General features: G+C 38.8%; 1 long non-coding RNA gene across 1 annotated transcript in view; it reads right to left on the reverse strand.

Annotated features, from left to right (window-relative positions):
• Positions 1–16,710, reverse strand: part of LOC139030872 (uncharacterized) — a 272,068-nt gene that overhangs the window by 139,947 nt on the left and 115,411 nt on the right. The window lies entirely within an intron of this gene.

Here is a 16,710-nt window from a genome sequence, read left to right on the forward strand (position 1 = left end):
GGCAGCCTCTGTGTCTGTGGAATAGATAAAGGGTCATCGAGAGCTCCCACAAAGGAAAACGCACTTGTTCTGATGGCTGTGGACCCTGGAGGCAAGAACACAGAAGGGGAGGACCAGACTGAATCTGAGCTGCCCCCACCGCAGGTCCAGAGATCAGCACAGTGTGAGACGGCTTCCTAGGGAGGGGAGGGGGACTGTGACTCCCAGCGAGGGAAAGGACGCCGACAGCAGTGACTCAAGAACATTTATTATTCTTACACTTTGACTTGTTCCGTAGATTCTTTTGGAATTTTTTCTCTCTTTTTTTCCTCCACCCCGCCCCCCGCAACCCCCCCGCCCCTCGCCCCGCTTTGTGGTGGTTGATTTTATCGGCACCATGAAATCTAATTGAGCTTTTTATTTTCTTTTTTCTCCTCAGTTACATTTTTTTATTGTTGTAATAAACCTCTCCCTCTATGTTGGGCTTTTGCAGTTCTGGGAGTTTTCCGGGTTTTTTTTCTTTTCTCTTATTTTAAGTTTTAGTTTTTTAAACCTATTATTTTTTCTACATTTATTTCTTTGTTTGCTTTTCCTACTGTTCTTTTCCCCTTGATCTTTAATATATATACAAATCTTCTTTATCTACCTCTATTTAACTCTGCATATCTATTCATTCTTTCTTTTCTTTCCTCTCAACATATTTATCAGTTTTATTTTCATTGCTTTATTCCCCAGTTGGCACCTTGCTTTAGTTGAGTTTTCCAGTTTGTGCTTTAGTTAGTTTTGTTCTGGTAGACATAATTTTTGGTTCCCTTTTTTGCTGGGTCAATCTGTTGTATTTTATTTTGGTTGGACTGTTTGACTTTGCTTATGGGTGTATATATATATGTGTGTGTGTATATTCAGTCACACTTTTGATTGTCGTTAAAAACCTCTGCCTCTATGTTGGGCTTTTGCAGTTCTGTGGAGTTTTCCTTTTTTTCCTTTCTTCCATTTTTTTTCTCTTTTTTATAATTTTAATATTTAATTTTTTAAACCTATTATATTTTTATACATTTATTCCTTCATTTGCCCTTCCTACTGTTCTTTTCCCCTTGCAGTTAATCTTTAATGTATATAAATCTTATTCATCTACTTCTATTTAACTTTGCATGTCTATTCTTTCCTTTCTTTCTTTCCTTTCCTCTCAACATATTTGTTAGTTTTATTTTCATTGCTTTATTCCCCTGTTGGCACTTTGCTTTAGTTTTGTTTTCCAATTTCTGCTTAACTTAGTTATGTTCTGGTAGATATAATTTTTGGTTTCCTTTGTTTGCTGGGTCAATCTATTGTACTTTATTTTTGTTGGACTGTTTTGACTTAGATCATGGGTGTATAGGTATATGTTTATATTCCATTATTTTAATTATTATTTCCCTGATTTTTTAACTGCCATTTGTCTGGGGTTCATCTTTGGTTTCTTGTTTTTGGGTATTTGTTTTAATCTCACTTAATGCTGTAACAAACCACTTGTGGAATCTCTGTTCCTGACCAGAGATCAAGCTCTGAACCTTTGGAATGGGAGCAATGACTCCAAGACCCTAGACTACCAGAGAACTAACCCTAGAGGGTATCAAATAGTGAGAACTCACATAAAGGAAACCACTGGAATACAAGATCTGGCATCACCCAACCACCAGTAGCACCCTGCTCAGGACACCTCGTCTAAACAACAAACAAACCAAAATACAAGCCCATCAGCAGCAGACAGGACTACCACTTCACTCAGCCGTGCCCATCAGAGGAAAAACAAACAAGCAAACAAACAAAAACCCAGCACGAATCTCACCCTATATGAAGCTTACACAAACCACTGGACCCAACTTAGGAGGGCAGAAACCAAAAGGAAGAAAGAATTCAACCCTGAAGCCTGGGAAAAGGAGACCTCAAACACAGCAAGTTAAAAAATATATGAAAAGGCAGAGAAATACTACACAAATGAAGGAACAAACTAGAAACACAAAAGTCCAAATAAATGAAGAGGAAATAGGCAAACTACCTGAAAAAAAATTCAGCATAATGATAGTAAAGATGATCAAAAATCTTGAAAACAAAATGGTGAAAATGTAAGAATCAATTAACAAACACCTAGAAGAATTAAAGAATATATATGCAAAGACAAACAACATAATTACTGAAGTTAAAAATAGTCTAGAAGGTATCAATAGCAGAATAGCTGAAGCAGAAGAACCAATCAGTGAGCTGGAAGATAAAATGGTGGAAATAAGTTCTGAGGTGTAGAATAAAGTAAAAAGAGTGAAAAGAACTGAGGATAGACTCAGAGACTATCCACCAACTATTAATAATATCTTAGTTTAAAAAGATAGAACATTAAAAGTAAAATAAGTTGGTATGAAGACAGTTATCAGGAAAGACAAGAATTAATGCTGCCTTTCTACAGTCCTCTGCTTTGACAAAACAACTTTCTGAATGGTTTAAATTGACAAATGCACATACAGAGTCTTTTTTTTTTTTTTTTGGATTTTTTTTTCCATTTATTTTTATTAGTTGGAAGCTAATTACTTTACATCATTGCAGTGGTTTTTGTCATACATTGAAATGAATTAGCCATGGATTTACATGTATTCCCCATCCCGGTCCCCCCTCCCACCTCCCTCTCCACCCGATCCCTCTGGGTCTTCCCAGTGCACCAAGCCCGAGCACTTGTCTCATGCACCCAACCTGGGCTGGTGATCTGTTTCACCCTAGATAATATACATGTTTTGATGCTGTTCTCTTGAAACATCCCACCCTCGCCTTCTCCCAGAGTCCACAAGTCTGTTCTATACATCTGAGTCTCTTCTTCTGTTTTGCATATAGGGTTATTGTTACCATCTTTCTAAATTCCATATATATGTGTTAGTATACTGTAATGGTCTTTATCTTTCTGGCTTACTTCGCTCTCTATAATGGGCTCCAGTTTCATCCATCTCATTAGAACTGATTCAAATGAATTCTTTTTAATGGCTGAGCAATATTCCATGGTGTATATGTACCACAGCTTCCTCATCCATTCGTCTGCTGATGGGCATCTAGGTTGCTTCCATGTCCTGGCTATTATAAACAGTGCTGCGATGAACATTGGGGTGCACGTGTCTCTTTCAGATCTGGTTTCCTCGGTGTGTATGCCCAGAACTGGGATTGCTGGGTCATATGGCAGTTCTATTTCCAGCTTTTAAAGAAATCTCCACACTGTTTTCCATAGTGGGCTGTACTAGTTTGCATTCCCACCAACAGTGTAAGAGGGTTCCCTTTTCTCCACACCCTCTCCAGCATTTATTGCTTGTAGACTTTTGGATAGCAGCCATCCTGACTGGTGTGTAATGGTACCTCATTGTGGTTTTGATTTGCATTTCTCTGATGATGAGTGATGTTGAGCATCTTTTCATGTGTTTTTTTTTTGCCATCTGTATGTCTTCCTTGGAGAAATATCTGTTTAGTTCTTTGGCCCATTTTTTGATTGGGTCATTTATTTTTCTGGAATTGAGCTGCAGGAGTTGCTTGTATATTTTTGAGATTAATCCTTTGTCTGAGAGTCTTATTGAGGGAGGCACTGTGACAATATCTTAAAGACAGAAAGCCTAGTAAGACAGAAACTCTAAGCTTCAGAATACTTAATGGAATTATTCTAAATGGCATACCTTCCCAAGATTAGTTTCTTATGAGACATGAAGTTCTGAGTTTTAACACCATCACCAAAAGGCATCAGATACCTATTTGCTTAAATAATACTATATTAGGACCCACAAAAAAAGCTGACAATTTGGAAAAGCACTGAAATTGTAGGAAACAAGGATACTGTTGAAAATGGGTATTTTCAGCATCAAAACATATAAGGAAATAATCAGTATTAAACTAGAAAAAATAGTTGTTATAACATGGTGGTAATCTTCTCATTTGAATGTATATTAAAAGAAAATAAAAAAATAAATAAAAAAAGAAAGAAAATACTCTTCCAATGGAGACATTTAACACAGTGTTAAAAAATGTTTCAAGAAACTTCCTATTTTAGAAAAGATTTAGCTAATAGTACCCAATATGCTTACTTGTAAATTCCCATTAAAATACACACATGGATACACAAAAAAACATGACAATTCTGGAAATCAAGGGAAAGAGATCAAGTATTTGCAAGAATCTTGGAAACATTTCCACAATCCCTAAGACAGACAAAGTTAATTTGAAAGAACAGTGCTGTAGTCATCTCATCAAACCAAACAGCAAAACCCATTGGTAAATACACACAGAAAGGTTCAGCCACGGCCCCTCTGTTAATTTATAGATAACTAGAAATTTGTTAATTTATTAGCCAATGATTAATTTCAAAGCTTTTGCTCCACACAGAAAACATATAAACACCCCATTAGCATTTTCAGAGACTGTTAAGAATCCTGACCACCCGTCAGTTCAGGGAAGTTTGGTATGATACCAGGCGAGGTTCTAAAGTCAGCAAAAAAGCAAAAAACTGGTATAGTCCAAATGAGCCTTGAAAATTCTCCAAGTAAGGCTTCATGGAGATGAACATGTTACCTCTCTCTGAGTCAAACACAATCAGTGTCTTCCATTGCATTAGAAGCTAGAAAACATGGCTGGCTTTTGACAGAGGATATTGTTTTTGGATGAATATACTGGATCACACACAGCATTTCAAGATGAGCGATAATGGGAACTGAACCAAACTGAGAGAATAGACTCATTTTATCCTCCTTTCAGGGCATATGCTTAATAGGTGGAAATACAACCAGAGTGCACTGCACTGCCTTCCCAGGTTCTCTCTTCTCTCTGTGACATAAATATAGTTGAATTAATGTAAGTTGAGTGGGCAATAGATATAACACCACTGATTGTCCCTTCCCGACTCAATTCAAACACTTCTACCCAGAACCCTGTGTGGCTGGAGGTAGAGGGGAAGCCACATCTGGTGGCCCGTCACTCCAGGATATGCAGTCATGGAATGTGATACATTTTAATGGTAACTATTGTGGTAAAGAATCCGCCTGAAATGCGGGAGACCTGGGTTCGATCCCTGGGTTGGGAAGATCCCCTGGAGAATGGAAAGGCTACCCACTCCAGTATTCTGGCCTGGAGAATTCCATGGACTGCATCGTCCATGGGATCGCAAAGAGTCGGACACGACTGAGCGACTTGCACTTTCACTTTCACTTTCAAAGCAGGATGAGTTCTCATGGCAGTGGATATTGTGAGATATTTCAGTGTTTTTCAAAGCACAACCCACAGACCCCCCTACATTCTTGTTATAAATAGAGATTTCTATGTTTTACTCTAAATCCATTGAACCTGGAGGAAGTGATTCAATGATTCTCCGGAAGAACTCAGAGAACTCACAATAGCTCTTATACTCACGTTTACAGCAAATGATAGAGATAAAAATTAGCCAAGAAGAAAGACCCAGAGGGCGGTGTTCAGGGGAGAACAAGCGCAACGTGCGACAGCAAAGTACTGCCAACCAGGGAAGCTCACCCGAGCCACAGCACAGAAGAGTCAGACACGCAGGCATGCAGTGCCCACACGATGGACCTAGTTTCTCAGGGTCCAGTCTCCAGCACCTCCAGAGGCAAAACTGATGCACTGTGGCCCAAGGTTCCCACCATAAGCAACACTGTTAGCATAAACTATCTGACTCGGGGAAGGGGAGGGAGAGAGGGCGGAGGAAAAGGAAAAAGAGGGCTAATTGTCCAAAGAGACATCAAGACTTGAAGTAAAAATGTAACAATAAGACAGTGTGAGTTTGGAATAGGAATAGACAATCTAAAAAATTTACATATACAGGTAAATGTGATTTATGACAGAGTTTGGTCATTGAAGATAAACAGGGAAAGGAGAAGGTTTTATCCCTTACAAATCCTTCTAAATCAGTCATCTATATGAACTAAACGACGGCAATAGATCCTTCCCTCCAACCATCAACGAGAATCATTTTCAAGTGGGTTAAAGGTTTAAATGTGTAAACAGAATTTAAAATCTTTTATAAGAAGAAAATATTAAAATATCTATAAAGTCTTGATATTGGAAAGAATTTCTTAGGCGAAACATGAAAGATATTGCTTAGGCTAATCATAAATGAAAAACTAGGAAACTCAGGTACAGCAAAATTAAGAACTGCTATTTATGAAAAGATAGCATCAGTAGAAGGGAAAGCCTAACCTCAAACTAAACAAAAATATATACTGTGGATTAGTATCCAAATATGTGAGGAATTATATAAATCATTAAGAAAAAAGGCAATGAACAAGTAGAAAACTGGGCAACCTATAGAAAGAAGCATTACACACAAACGAAAGAAAAATAATAAAGGCAAATAAACATATGAAAATGTGTTCAACATTCTTAGTAACCAATAATATGCAAATTAAGGCCACAGGGACAGACCACTTACTCTAGATTGATAAAAATTAAATCTGATAATAACATGTGTTGGCAAGAATATGAAATAATGGGAACTAAACTACTGCTGATGAAAGAACTACTTTGGAAGACAATTTGGATAGTCACGTATGCTATGACCTGGCAGTTCTACTCATAGATATGTTCCCTAAATATCACTTGTACATGTGTGCCAAGAGAAATAAACAAGAATGTCCATAGTAGCATTATTTATAAAAACAAAAAATTTAAAGTATTCCAACTGTTCATTGACAGGAAAATGAATCATAGCATATTTATAGAATGAACAGTATACTATAGTTAGAATAAATGAACTGTAGTCTATGTAACAACATTGATGAATTTGAGTATTTTTAACTTGGAGTGACAAAAAGCAAGTTATATAGGTTTATATATAATCTATTATCACTATATAGCTAAAAATTGAGCAAAATTAGACAATATATTGTTAGGGAACACGCTCTCTAAGCCCATACATATATGTGTATACACACACACACAAACACACTTAACTATAATACAACCATTTGTTTTTACAAGTGAAAGAACAAAAAAATACAATGTCTATTGTCACCCTGCTTATTTAACTTATACACAGAGTACATCCTGAGAAATCCCGGACTGGATGAAGCACAAGCTGGAATCAAGATTGCCAGGAGAAATATCAATAACCTCAGATATGCAGATGACACCACCCTCATGGTAGAAAGCAAAGAAGAACTAAAGAGCCTCTTGTTGAAAGTGAAAGAGGAGAGTGAAAAGTTGGCTTAAAACTCAACATTCAGAAAACTAAGATCTTGGCATCTGGTCCCATCACTTCATGGCAAATAGATGGGGAAACAGTGGAAACAGTGGCAGATTTTATTTTGGGGGGCTCCAAAATCACTGCAGATGAAATTAAAAGACACTTGCTCCTTGGAAGAAAAGTTATGACCAACCTAGACAGCATATTAAAAAGCAGAGACATTACTTTGCCAACAAAGCTCTGTCTAGTCAAAGCTGTGGTTTTTCCAGTAGTCATGTATGAATGTGAAAGTTTGACTATAAAGAAAGCTGACTCTGAGGAATTGATGCTTTTGAATTGTGGTGTTGGAGAAGACTCTTGAGCGTCTCTTGCAATAGGATCCAATCAGTCCATCCTAAAGGAGATCAGCCCTGAATATTCATTGGAAAGACTGATGCTGAAGCTTTGCCCACCTGATGCAAAGAACTGACTCATTGGAAAAGACCCTGATCCTGGGAAAGGTTGAAGGCAGGAGGAGAAGGGGACAACAGAGGATGAGATGGTTGGATGGCATCACCAACTCAATGGACATGAGCTTGAGTAGGCTCCAGGAGTTGGTGATGGACAGGGAAGCCTCACGTGCTGCAGTCCCTGGGGTCGCAAAGAGTCAGACACGACTGAGTGACTGAACTGAACTGAACTGATGGCTGGTGAGAAGGCAAGAGGGTAAGAGAAGGAAGATACAGGTAAAAGCTAAGTGTTGTTTTAGTTATTGAACAAGGTAATAAGTTCAAGGGTAACGATTCTGCTTTTACGATTCATAGCCTTAATTGCATATGTATTATCAAATGTTCTATGATATAATATTTCATTTGCAACTGTAAGAAAAAGGAGGCTTGGAAGAGAATTGGGAACAGTATATATAGATGGGCTTTTCTGCTACAGAAGGGAGCAGAGAGATGGAGCAAAAACTCTGGGGTTTATGAGGTCAAGGGAAAGTTTTAAGATGGGAGATATTATAGCATACTTATAAGCTGATGGGAACAAATCAGTTGAGAGGGGAAAACTGATGATTCCAGAAGCAAAACCCCTAGGAAGTTGAGAGAGGAAGAGATCCAGTGAACCGGTGAGAAGGTTGGGAAATTGACACTATAAAGAAGCAGAGGCAGAAGATGTGGGTATGGCTGCAGGCAAATCGATGGAGGGAGTGGTGCCAAGTTCTCTTCTGATGTACGTCCATTTCTTGTGAAATAAGGATGAAGCTCGGGGGCTTCCCTGATGGCCCAGTGGCTAAAACAACTAAGACCAGCAGAGCCAAATAAATAATTGTTTTTAAAAAAGTAAAAAAAAAAAAAATGAAGGTGTTAAAGTTTTATCTTGCCAAGTGGGATACTATATAGCTTGGTAACTATACTAGGATTGCTGGACATTATAAACCCCTTGAGGTTTGTGACTTGCAACGTAAAATTAGACCAGTCATTGTATTTTTCTCATCAATTTCAGCTGCTCTACAACAAGAACAAAACTGCATTTAACCAAAAGTAGTTATTTTCCATGGGGAGTACACCTTTTAAAAAAAAGAGGGGGCAAGGAGAAATGAGAATTCAAGAGAATTAATGAAACCAATGGACTATGGAATATAAAATAGGTAAGAAGGTAAGAGAGGACCTAGAGAATGATGGTGGACAGTAACAGTTGGCAGGTTAATGGATTGGAAGGTGCCTGAGAATTGTTCTTGGATAAATGATATTGGAATAATTAGCCATTGGAAATGGTTAGTAGAATCTCTGATTCACTCATTACACAAAATAAGTTCCAAGTGACATAAAAATCTAAAAGTTAGCAATGTACATCAATAAAAATGGGTATATACATAGCAACTATAATTTCAATTTACAAAAAGACTTGCTCACCATGTCATTGAAGGAAATGTTTGATAAATATGACTAGAGGAAAACTAAAAACTTTATTGCAAGAATATATAAATAGGTGTACATGATTCTTACCATGTGTGCGTGACAAGTTACTTCAATCATGTCTGACTCTCTGTGAGCTGTGGACTGTAGCCTGCCATGCTCCCCTGTCCTTGGGGCTTATCCTGGCAAGAATACTGGAGTGGTTGGTCATTTCCTCCTCCAGAGGAATCTTCCCGCCCCAGGGGTTGAACCCACGTCTCTTACGTCTCCTGCTTCGGCAGGCGGGTTCTTTACCACCTGGGAAGGCCCATAAGTCTACCAATCAATATCAAAAAGAGGTATATTCAAATAGAAAATGAATCAAAAGACAGATGTAAGCAATATACAAAAGAAAAAATATCGAAAGTCAGAAATAGTTTAAAATATATTCAGTCTCACCAGAAAACAAAGAAACAATTTAAAAGCAAATTGAATAAGGCCAATGAAAGATAAACTGGAGAAAATATCATATATAGATATATAAATTAGAATGCTTCCAAATAAAAAAAAAATTAGAAAATTAAGAATGCTACCAGAGATGTACCCAAAAATGTAACTAATTTGCAAAGTAAGAAATATAATTAGATAAGACATTTATAAAATATTTAGCCTCATTATTTATCAATCATACACATTCAATTATTTATTCATTTATCAAATTTAGAAAGAAATTTTTAATGAAGAGATTCCATGACCATAAAGCTGTGGAAAAGGAGCCCTTCCAAACATTGCTGATTAATTATTACATATTGCATCAGTAGGCTGGCATATTGTGATGTGATAATAAGGTCAAAATTTGATATAACCTTTGGCCTCATTATTCTACTTCCAGAAATTTAACCTTAGGCAATGAACATTGATGTGAGTAAAGAGGTATCTGTAATCAGCATTGTGTGTACTGGGCAGATAGGTAGGGTGAAGGCTGGGGTGAAGATAGAATGTAAGAGATTTAAGGGGTCAAAATTCTCCTCCCTCAAAAAGAGGAAATTCATATAGCTTTTTTCCCTCTTCCCTTATTCATAATCACAGTAAAAGTAATATTAAAAATAAGCTTCAGATTTTTTTGTATGCCCAGGACTTCTACAGTTGGGTACTCCAAGTTACCATTTCATTATGATAAAACAAATCCTTATAGGATTTAGCTGTATGAAGCAGCTTTTTAAAATGCTATGTGGCAGTGATAGGTCCTCATTGAAAGAATAGCTAAATTCTTGAAAAGATGGACTGGCTTTTCAAATACAAAGTTAAGCAAGATTCTGCAAAAGTGCAAAATCTTTCCTGAAGATCAGTTACATATTAATTCTTTCTTTTTAATAGTATATTCCATGTAGGAATGAGTAAAGAGCATCAGACATCCATTTGATTGCAGGTACTTAGGAAATATAATAGTAATATCTTTAGATTTATTTCATGACTTACCATGTAATCACTTACATCTAACCACTGACCTACACATAATCAGAAAATATATTCAGATAAAAATCTGTTTGGGAACACAGAAGAAAAACCCCACATATTTCAGCCTCTCCTATTTTATAACTATATCTTAAATATATCTAGAAATTACACCTTAGAAATTCTCACATGTACATAGAGGTTATAGTTCAAATAGATTAAACCTTTTCTCAGGCAACATGTCCGCTATATCCAGGGATGAGTTAGTTGTAAATATGTTATTATTACCATGAAAATCCTAACAGAAAAAATAATTCTCCTCCCTGGCAATAGGGAAAAAAAAAAAAGAGGCTTTCAGAAACCTTAAAGCATCTGGCAAGTGTGTGTGAGGTGGCAGGCAAAAGAGGCGGGTGGAGTGGATGAAGAATAGAAATGGAATGCATTTCTTCAAAACTACCTGTCAAACCTCAAAAAGAAAAAGGAGAAGCAAGCAGAATTATTTTTCTATTTTACAAAGTTAGTGTTCATAGTAGATAAACAAAATAATGATATTATCATGATTCCTGATGTCAGCACCCTTCACACAACATAAATCTTTTCTCTTGTGAGAAAAAGAGTTAATGAATACACAGAGGCAGGCTCAATGATGCCAACTTGCTAAAAGAATGTGTCTTGATGACTATCAAATGCTAAGCATAATATCAAAGTTGCTGAACCATGAATATGCAGAGAATCCAAATAAATATTAGTTCATCTGGAGCAAAATTCTTAAACTCAGTGTTTTAAATGAGCTTTTGTTCTTAAAGTTTTAAGTTAAATTCACCATATAATTTTTAAATGCAAACATTTTCTGAACATATGATATAAATAATAATGAATTTAGAAATCTTTTCTCTTGGAGTGATTTTTCTACTAAATCTGCTGCCTTGACCGACTTATAAAGAAATTTTTAAATTCTCAACAAGTTGTAAGATTTCAATTTTTTGTCAATAAATACTAGGATTCTTAAGATTCTGTTGAGCTTAGTAGACTTTCTCTAATGCCATAGCTCTATACACTAACCTGCAAGCCAATTTTAATCATATATAAATAGAACCAAATCATGTTCTCATTCTTCATTTGACTCCATAGAGTAACTATAATGAAGACCTGACATTTGTTCATGTTTGACATGCATCATTTTGTAGAATCCCTTGTGTGTTTGTATGACAGAGATTCACTGGGTGATTTTAAAATCATATATGCACTTACCTGGCAGTAAGGTAGAGAGATGACTAGAACATTTAAGACACGAGAGAGATTCAGATGCTCAAAAATAACTCCTGAAGAACTCTTCCCTAATTTATTCAATCATCAAGCACTTTCTGAATTTTATGTTGCTTCAGCACTCAAAAACCAATTTCTGTTACATTTGTTAATTCTGCAAATATGTGTTAAGTTCTTGTGATGTGTACAGGAAATAGTACAGTGTAGAGGTTAGAACCCAGGCCTGGACCTCAAATGGACTGATGTGTGACTCAGCCCAGCCACTTGGAGCCTTCTGACTCTGGTTAAGTTGATTAACCTCCCTAACCTTTGTGTCATTCATCTGTAAAGTGGGATAATAATAAGTGTATCCCTATACTCAGTTCATTTTAAAATATTATTTTAAATAATAAATATAAAACTTCTAGCTCATGAGTTACGAGCTTAGTCAGTACTGGCAAATGTCACTGCTCTCTCTTATTTTTAGCTGTACCCTACTACTACCTGAGTTTTGTTGCTGTTGTTTAGTTGCTAAGCTGTGTCCTACTCTTTTGCAATTCCATGGTGCCCAGGCAAGAATACTGGAGTGGATTGCCCTTTCCTTCTTCAGGTGATCTTCCTGACCCAGGTATCAAACCTGTGTCTCCTGTATCGAACCTGTGTCTCCTGCATTGACAAGTGGATTCTTTACCACTGAACCACACGAGAAGCCCTGTACTTACTTTACTAAAGAGAAAACCAAAGATAGAGAGAAACTGGAGCAGATCCCACCTGATCTTTTCAGCTTAAAGGAGAACCTACCGAAAAGATAAAATGTTAAATAACCAAATAAGTACCCCCAGATGAGTCTGTAAGGTGTGAGAACATGAGGTTCACTAGTGGGAGCACAGTGTAGCAGTTAAGATTATAAATTCTGCCAGAGTCGGCTGCTTCTGTTCAAATCCTGCTCCACTACTGGCCAACTGTGGCACCAAAGGCTAGTTGTTTAACATCTCTGTGCATCTGTTTCCTCAAATGTAAGGTAAAATAATGAGTACACCATTTATAGGGTCACTAGGAGAATTAACTGAGGTAAAGCACTGGTAAGAGTGCCTGGCCTAAAGAGTTTACTAAATGTTAGTGACCATTACATACTTCTTTGTATCCAGCCCAAGACCTAGCAGAGTGATGTGCAACAAATATTTGTTGATTTGCTAGAAGTAACTGTATGAATACCAGATTACAGCCCTTTAACTATTAATAGAGTGTCATTAATCTGCAATTGAAGGGAAGGCATCAGAGTTTATTTCTGTGGGTGACAGAAATAAAATGGATGCTCCTGTGGCTATCCAATTTCTTCCCCTTTCTCACTAAGAAAGGGGAAGTAAACTGTAAGTTTAAGGAGAAGAAGAGTATACTGATTGAGGCTATAAAGCAGTGCATAAGGTGACATGATAAACGAAGTGCAGCCCATTGATGCTGAGCATTCCTGCCCCTGGACTTCTTGATTTGACTAAGTCTGGTGGTAGTCCCCAAGTGTTCTGGAACTCCAAGTACATTTGCTCAGTATTCTTCAAACTCTATCCATTGTCCTGTGGCATGTTCATCACTATTTCATGGGGAAAGTAAAAGGATGAGTCTTTTCCGTGGTCAAATAGTTTACTGAAATATTGACAAACAGTTAAGTAGGTTTCTCAAAGGTTTTTTTACATATGAATCTCTAGGAGAGGATGAGATGCAAATATAGCACTTCCCCCAATGTAGTCAACTGTGGAATTCTTTTCTTCTAGAAAACACATCATTATATTCTATTGCAAAGAAGCAGGTTGGGGAAATGCTGCTTTAATTGGAAGGAAACATCTTATTCACTACATAACAAGTAATATGGAAGATATTTACATATTTGGGCAGAAAGGGAGAATTAATGTTTTGAATACCCATGAAATGCCAGAAACTTAAAAAGTTATATAATCTTTGTAGACAGTGCACTATGTTTCAAGATTTTATAGATGAAGAATTTGAAGCTCAGAGACTAAAACAAAGTCATACAGCTAGTAAGGGAAAGAGATGCCTGTTTCCATTACTTGAAATATATCTTAAACATCTGGAATTGCACTCTGGGAGTAAGGAAGACTGGCAGAGAAAGGTTACTCCAGGACAACCGCAAACTGGGAGAAAGGCAGACTGGTAGAGAGAAAGGTTACTCCAGGACAACGTCCATTTGTTTTCTTTTCATCATTTTACCCCCACAAGATGTTAACTGAAATCCACTGCGAGTAAGATGGTGAACCAGTACAGAGGAAATACAAATTGCTTGAGGACAAAGCATAAGAAATAGTCAGCACAGGAAATGCTGACTATCTTCTTTTCATATTTTAAGACCACAGTTCCTTTACCTGACACTGAGTGATTTTCACAGCAGGTACTTGAGTATTTTAGTGATCCTGGTTCCCTTTGAACAGAGAACCAGTAAAACCAAGATAGACACATTTTTTAAACTGTGTGGGTTAAAAGAGGGACTGGGTTCTGGAATTTGCCTCACACACACACACACACACATATTCCTATGTAACATATAAATGTGTGTATATATATTCAGTCCATGACAGTTAGTCCTATTGTCCACTGAGGATGAGTATCTTCCAACTGTGTGGCCAATGTAACCTAACAAATTATTTTCACAATTTATATATAGTTTGATTATTTAATCAGAGGGCTTGACACTGATGAATGATTTCCTGAGAGCCTACCACACCCTCTCTTTGGAATAGGAACACTAAAAGGGACTTTGGTGATGGACTGCAGAGTCCATCCTTCTGGAGACCTGTAAGCTCAAAGGTGTAGGTCCAAGCGCAACAAAATTGCCAGGTTCTGGCTAACAGTCCACTTTTCCAATACCCTGGGTCATTAGGGTCAGACAAGATTATTTCTCATATGTGGCACTAATAATATAATTTGTGACTTAAAAGAAGGTTGTCTCTCTGAGTCACTGACTATTACCTACCTAATTGCTTAAAGTATATTTCCAGACAGGTGATCTGGAAACCTTTTACTTACTGTTATCTCTGAACTTTTCAAATCTTTTGACTCCGTAATGCAGCACAACTTGTAGGTTTGAGAGAATTTCCCTATACAGAACATTGTCTTATTTGATCCTCAAAATAACCTCCTAAGTAGATAGTGAAAGTGAAAGTCGCTCAGTTGTGTCTGAGTCTGCGAACCCATGGACGGTAGTTGCTGGAATTCTCCAGGCCAGAATACCCAAAGTGGGTATCCTTTCCCTTGGCCAGGGAGTCTTCCCAAACCAGGGATCAAACCCAGGTCTCCTGTATTGCAGGCTGATTCTTTACCAGCTGAGCCACAAGGGAAGCTGCATAAGTAGGTAAGGCAGGTACTTTCAGTACCATTTTAAAGATACATAAACCGAGGCTTATGTAGCCATAATGAAGGACTCCCAAGGTCGAATACAGCACTCTTAAGTGTGAAGGCCTTGAGACGGGGCATGCATGAACTGGGAAGCAAAGTTGAATTATCATTGAGAACTGCAGCTCAGAAAATTTTCTGGTTTACTTGCCTACATTTCATAGATATTCTTCCCAGGCAATTAAATTTCTACCATAACCACAATATGTTCTGACCAAAAAGTCATGTTCGTGTATCTACAGAGTGTAGTTTTTTTTTCTTCTACTTTTGTGAAAGTGAAAGTATTAGTTGCTCAGTCGTGTCCGACTCTCATGGACTATACAGCCCACCAGGCTCCTCTGGCCATGGAGCTCTCCAGGCAAGAAGACTGGAGTGGGTTGCCATTTCCTTCTCCAGGGGATCTTCCCGGCCTGGGGATTGAACCTGGGTCTCCTGCATTACAGGCAGATTCTTTACCATCTGGGCCACCAGGGAAGCCTCTTCTTGTGTGAAACAGCCTGAAAACAGTTCCCCCTTGCAGTACTTCTGAGTGTACCTGCACCAAAGTTGAAAGAGCGCACAGTTAGTATTTCTGTGCGTCCCCGGCCCCGCTGCTGGGTTCCCGCGGTCCAGAGTAACCAGTCTACAGGTTGGCGGTCTTTTCCCTCTTGCTTCAGACCATCTCTTTTCTGCCCAGAGGTTGCCTCTTTCTCATCCACCAGCGCAAGAAGCCTGGCGGCTTTTCGCTCCAGCCTGGACAGCGCTGCCTGGGCTGCGGCTCTCCGGCAGCTGCTCTTGTTCACCGAAGAGATGTCCCCACGATTCGGCAGTAAAGCAGATCAAGTCCCCACGGACTCCTGTGGCCCAATTCCCGCCCGTCCAGCTGTGGGAATCAGGCTTTTCCCGGAGAAAACCCCAGGAATCTAATTTAGAGAAAACTCCTAAGTCCCACCCACCCTCAAACCCGCTCCCAGCCCCAGAGGAAACTGGAAAACCAGGAGAAATTCCTTTCCCCCGCTGTGATACGTGCACGCAGGCAGCCGCGGGGGCTGCCTCGGGAGCAGCGACTGCGTCCTTCGGGTCAGCGAACGCAGGCAGAAGACAGACAACAGGCATCCAAAAAGTTCCTGCTAGACTGCAGAGGAGGGTGGAGAGGAGCGGGGCGGTGAGAGACCAAGTTCCCGTGGTCGAGCTGTCCTGAGAATGAAAATAGCCAGACTGGCTCTCCAGGGATGGGCGGACTCGCGGCGCAGAGAGAAATCCCGGCTGGCGCAGGTGGGCGTCCCGCGCCAAATTCAGGTTCAAGAGCACCCGAGCGGGCAGTGGACTCTGCGTTTCTAGGTACCGCGTCTATTGAAGTCACATGCAGGGTTAAGGTGATTCTTGACGGAGGCTTGAGGAAATGATGGGAAGCCCTGAAAAGGTCTGACACGTCCAGTTCTCCGAGGTGTTTTGTTTTTTGTTTTTTTAAGAGAAGAGCGGGGAGGCATCACCATCAACCAATACGCCGAGGAACCCGCGCGTTCCAGCCCCACCCCTGCAGCAGTGATGCAAAAAGGACAAATCGCCGACGTAGGAAGTTGGGAT

The sequence above is a fragment of the Odocoileus virginianus genome, chromosome 24 (genome assembly GCF_023699985.2).
Source record: "Odocoileus virginianus isolate 20LAN1187 ecotype Illinois chromosome 24, Ovbor_1.2, whole genome shotgun sequence".
NCBI classification, from domain to species: domain Eukaryota; kingdom Metazoa; phylum Chordata; class Mammalia; order Artiodactyla; family Cervidae; genus Odocoileus; species Odocoileus virginianus.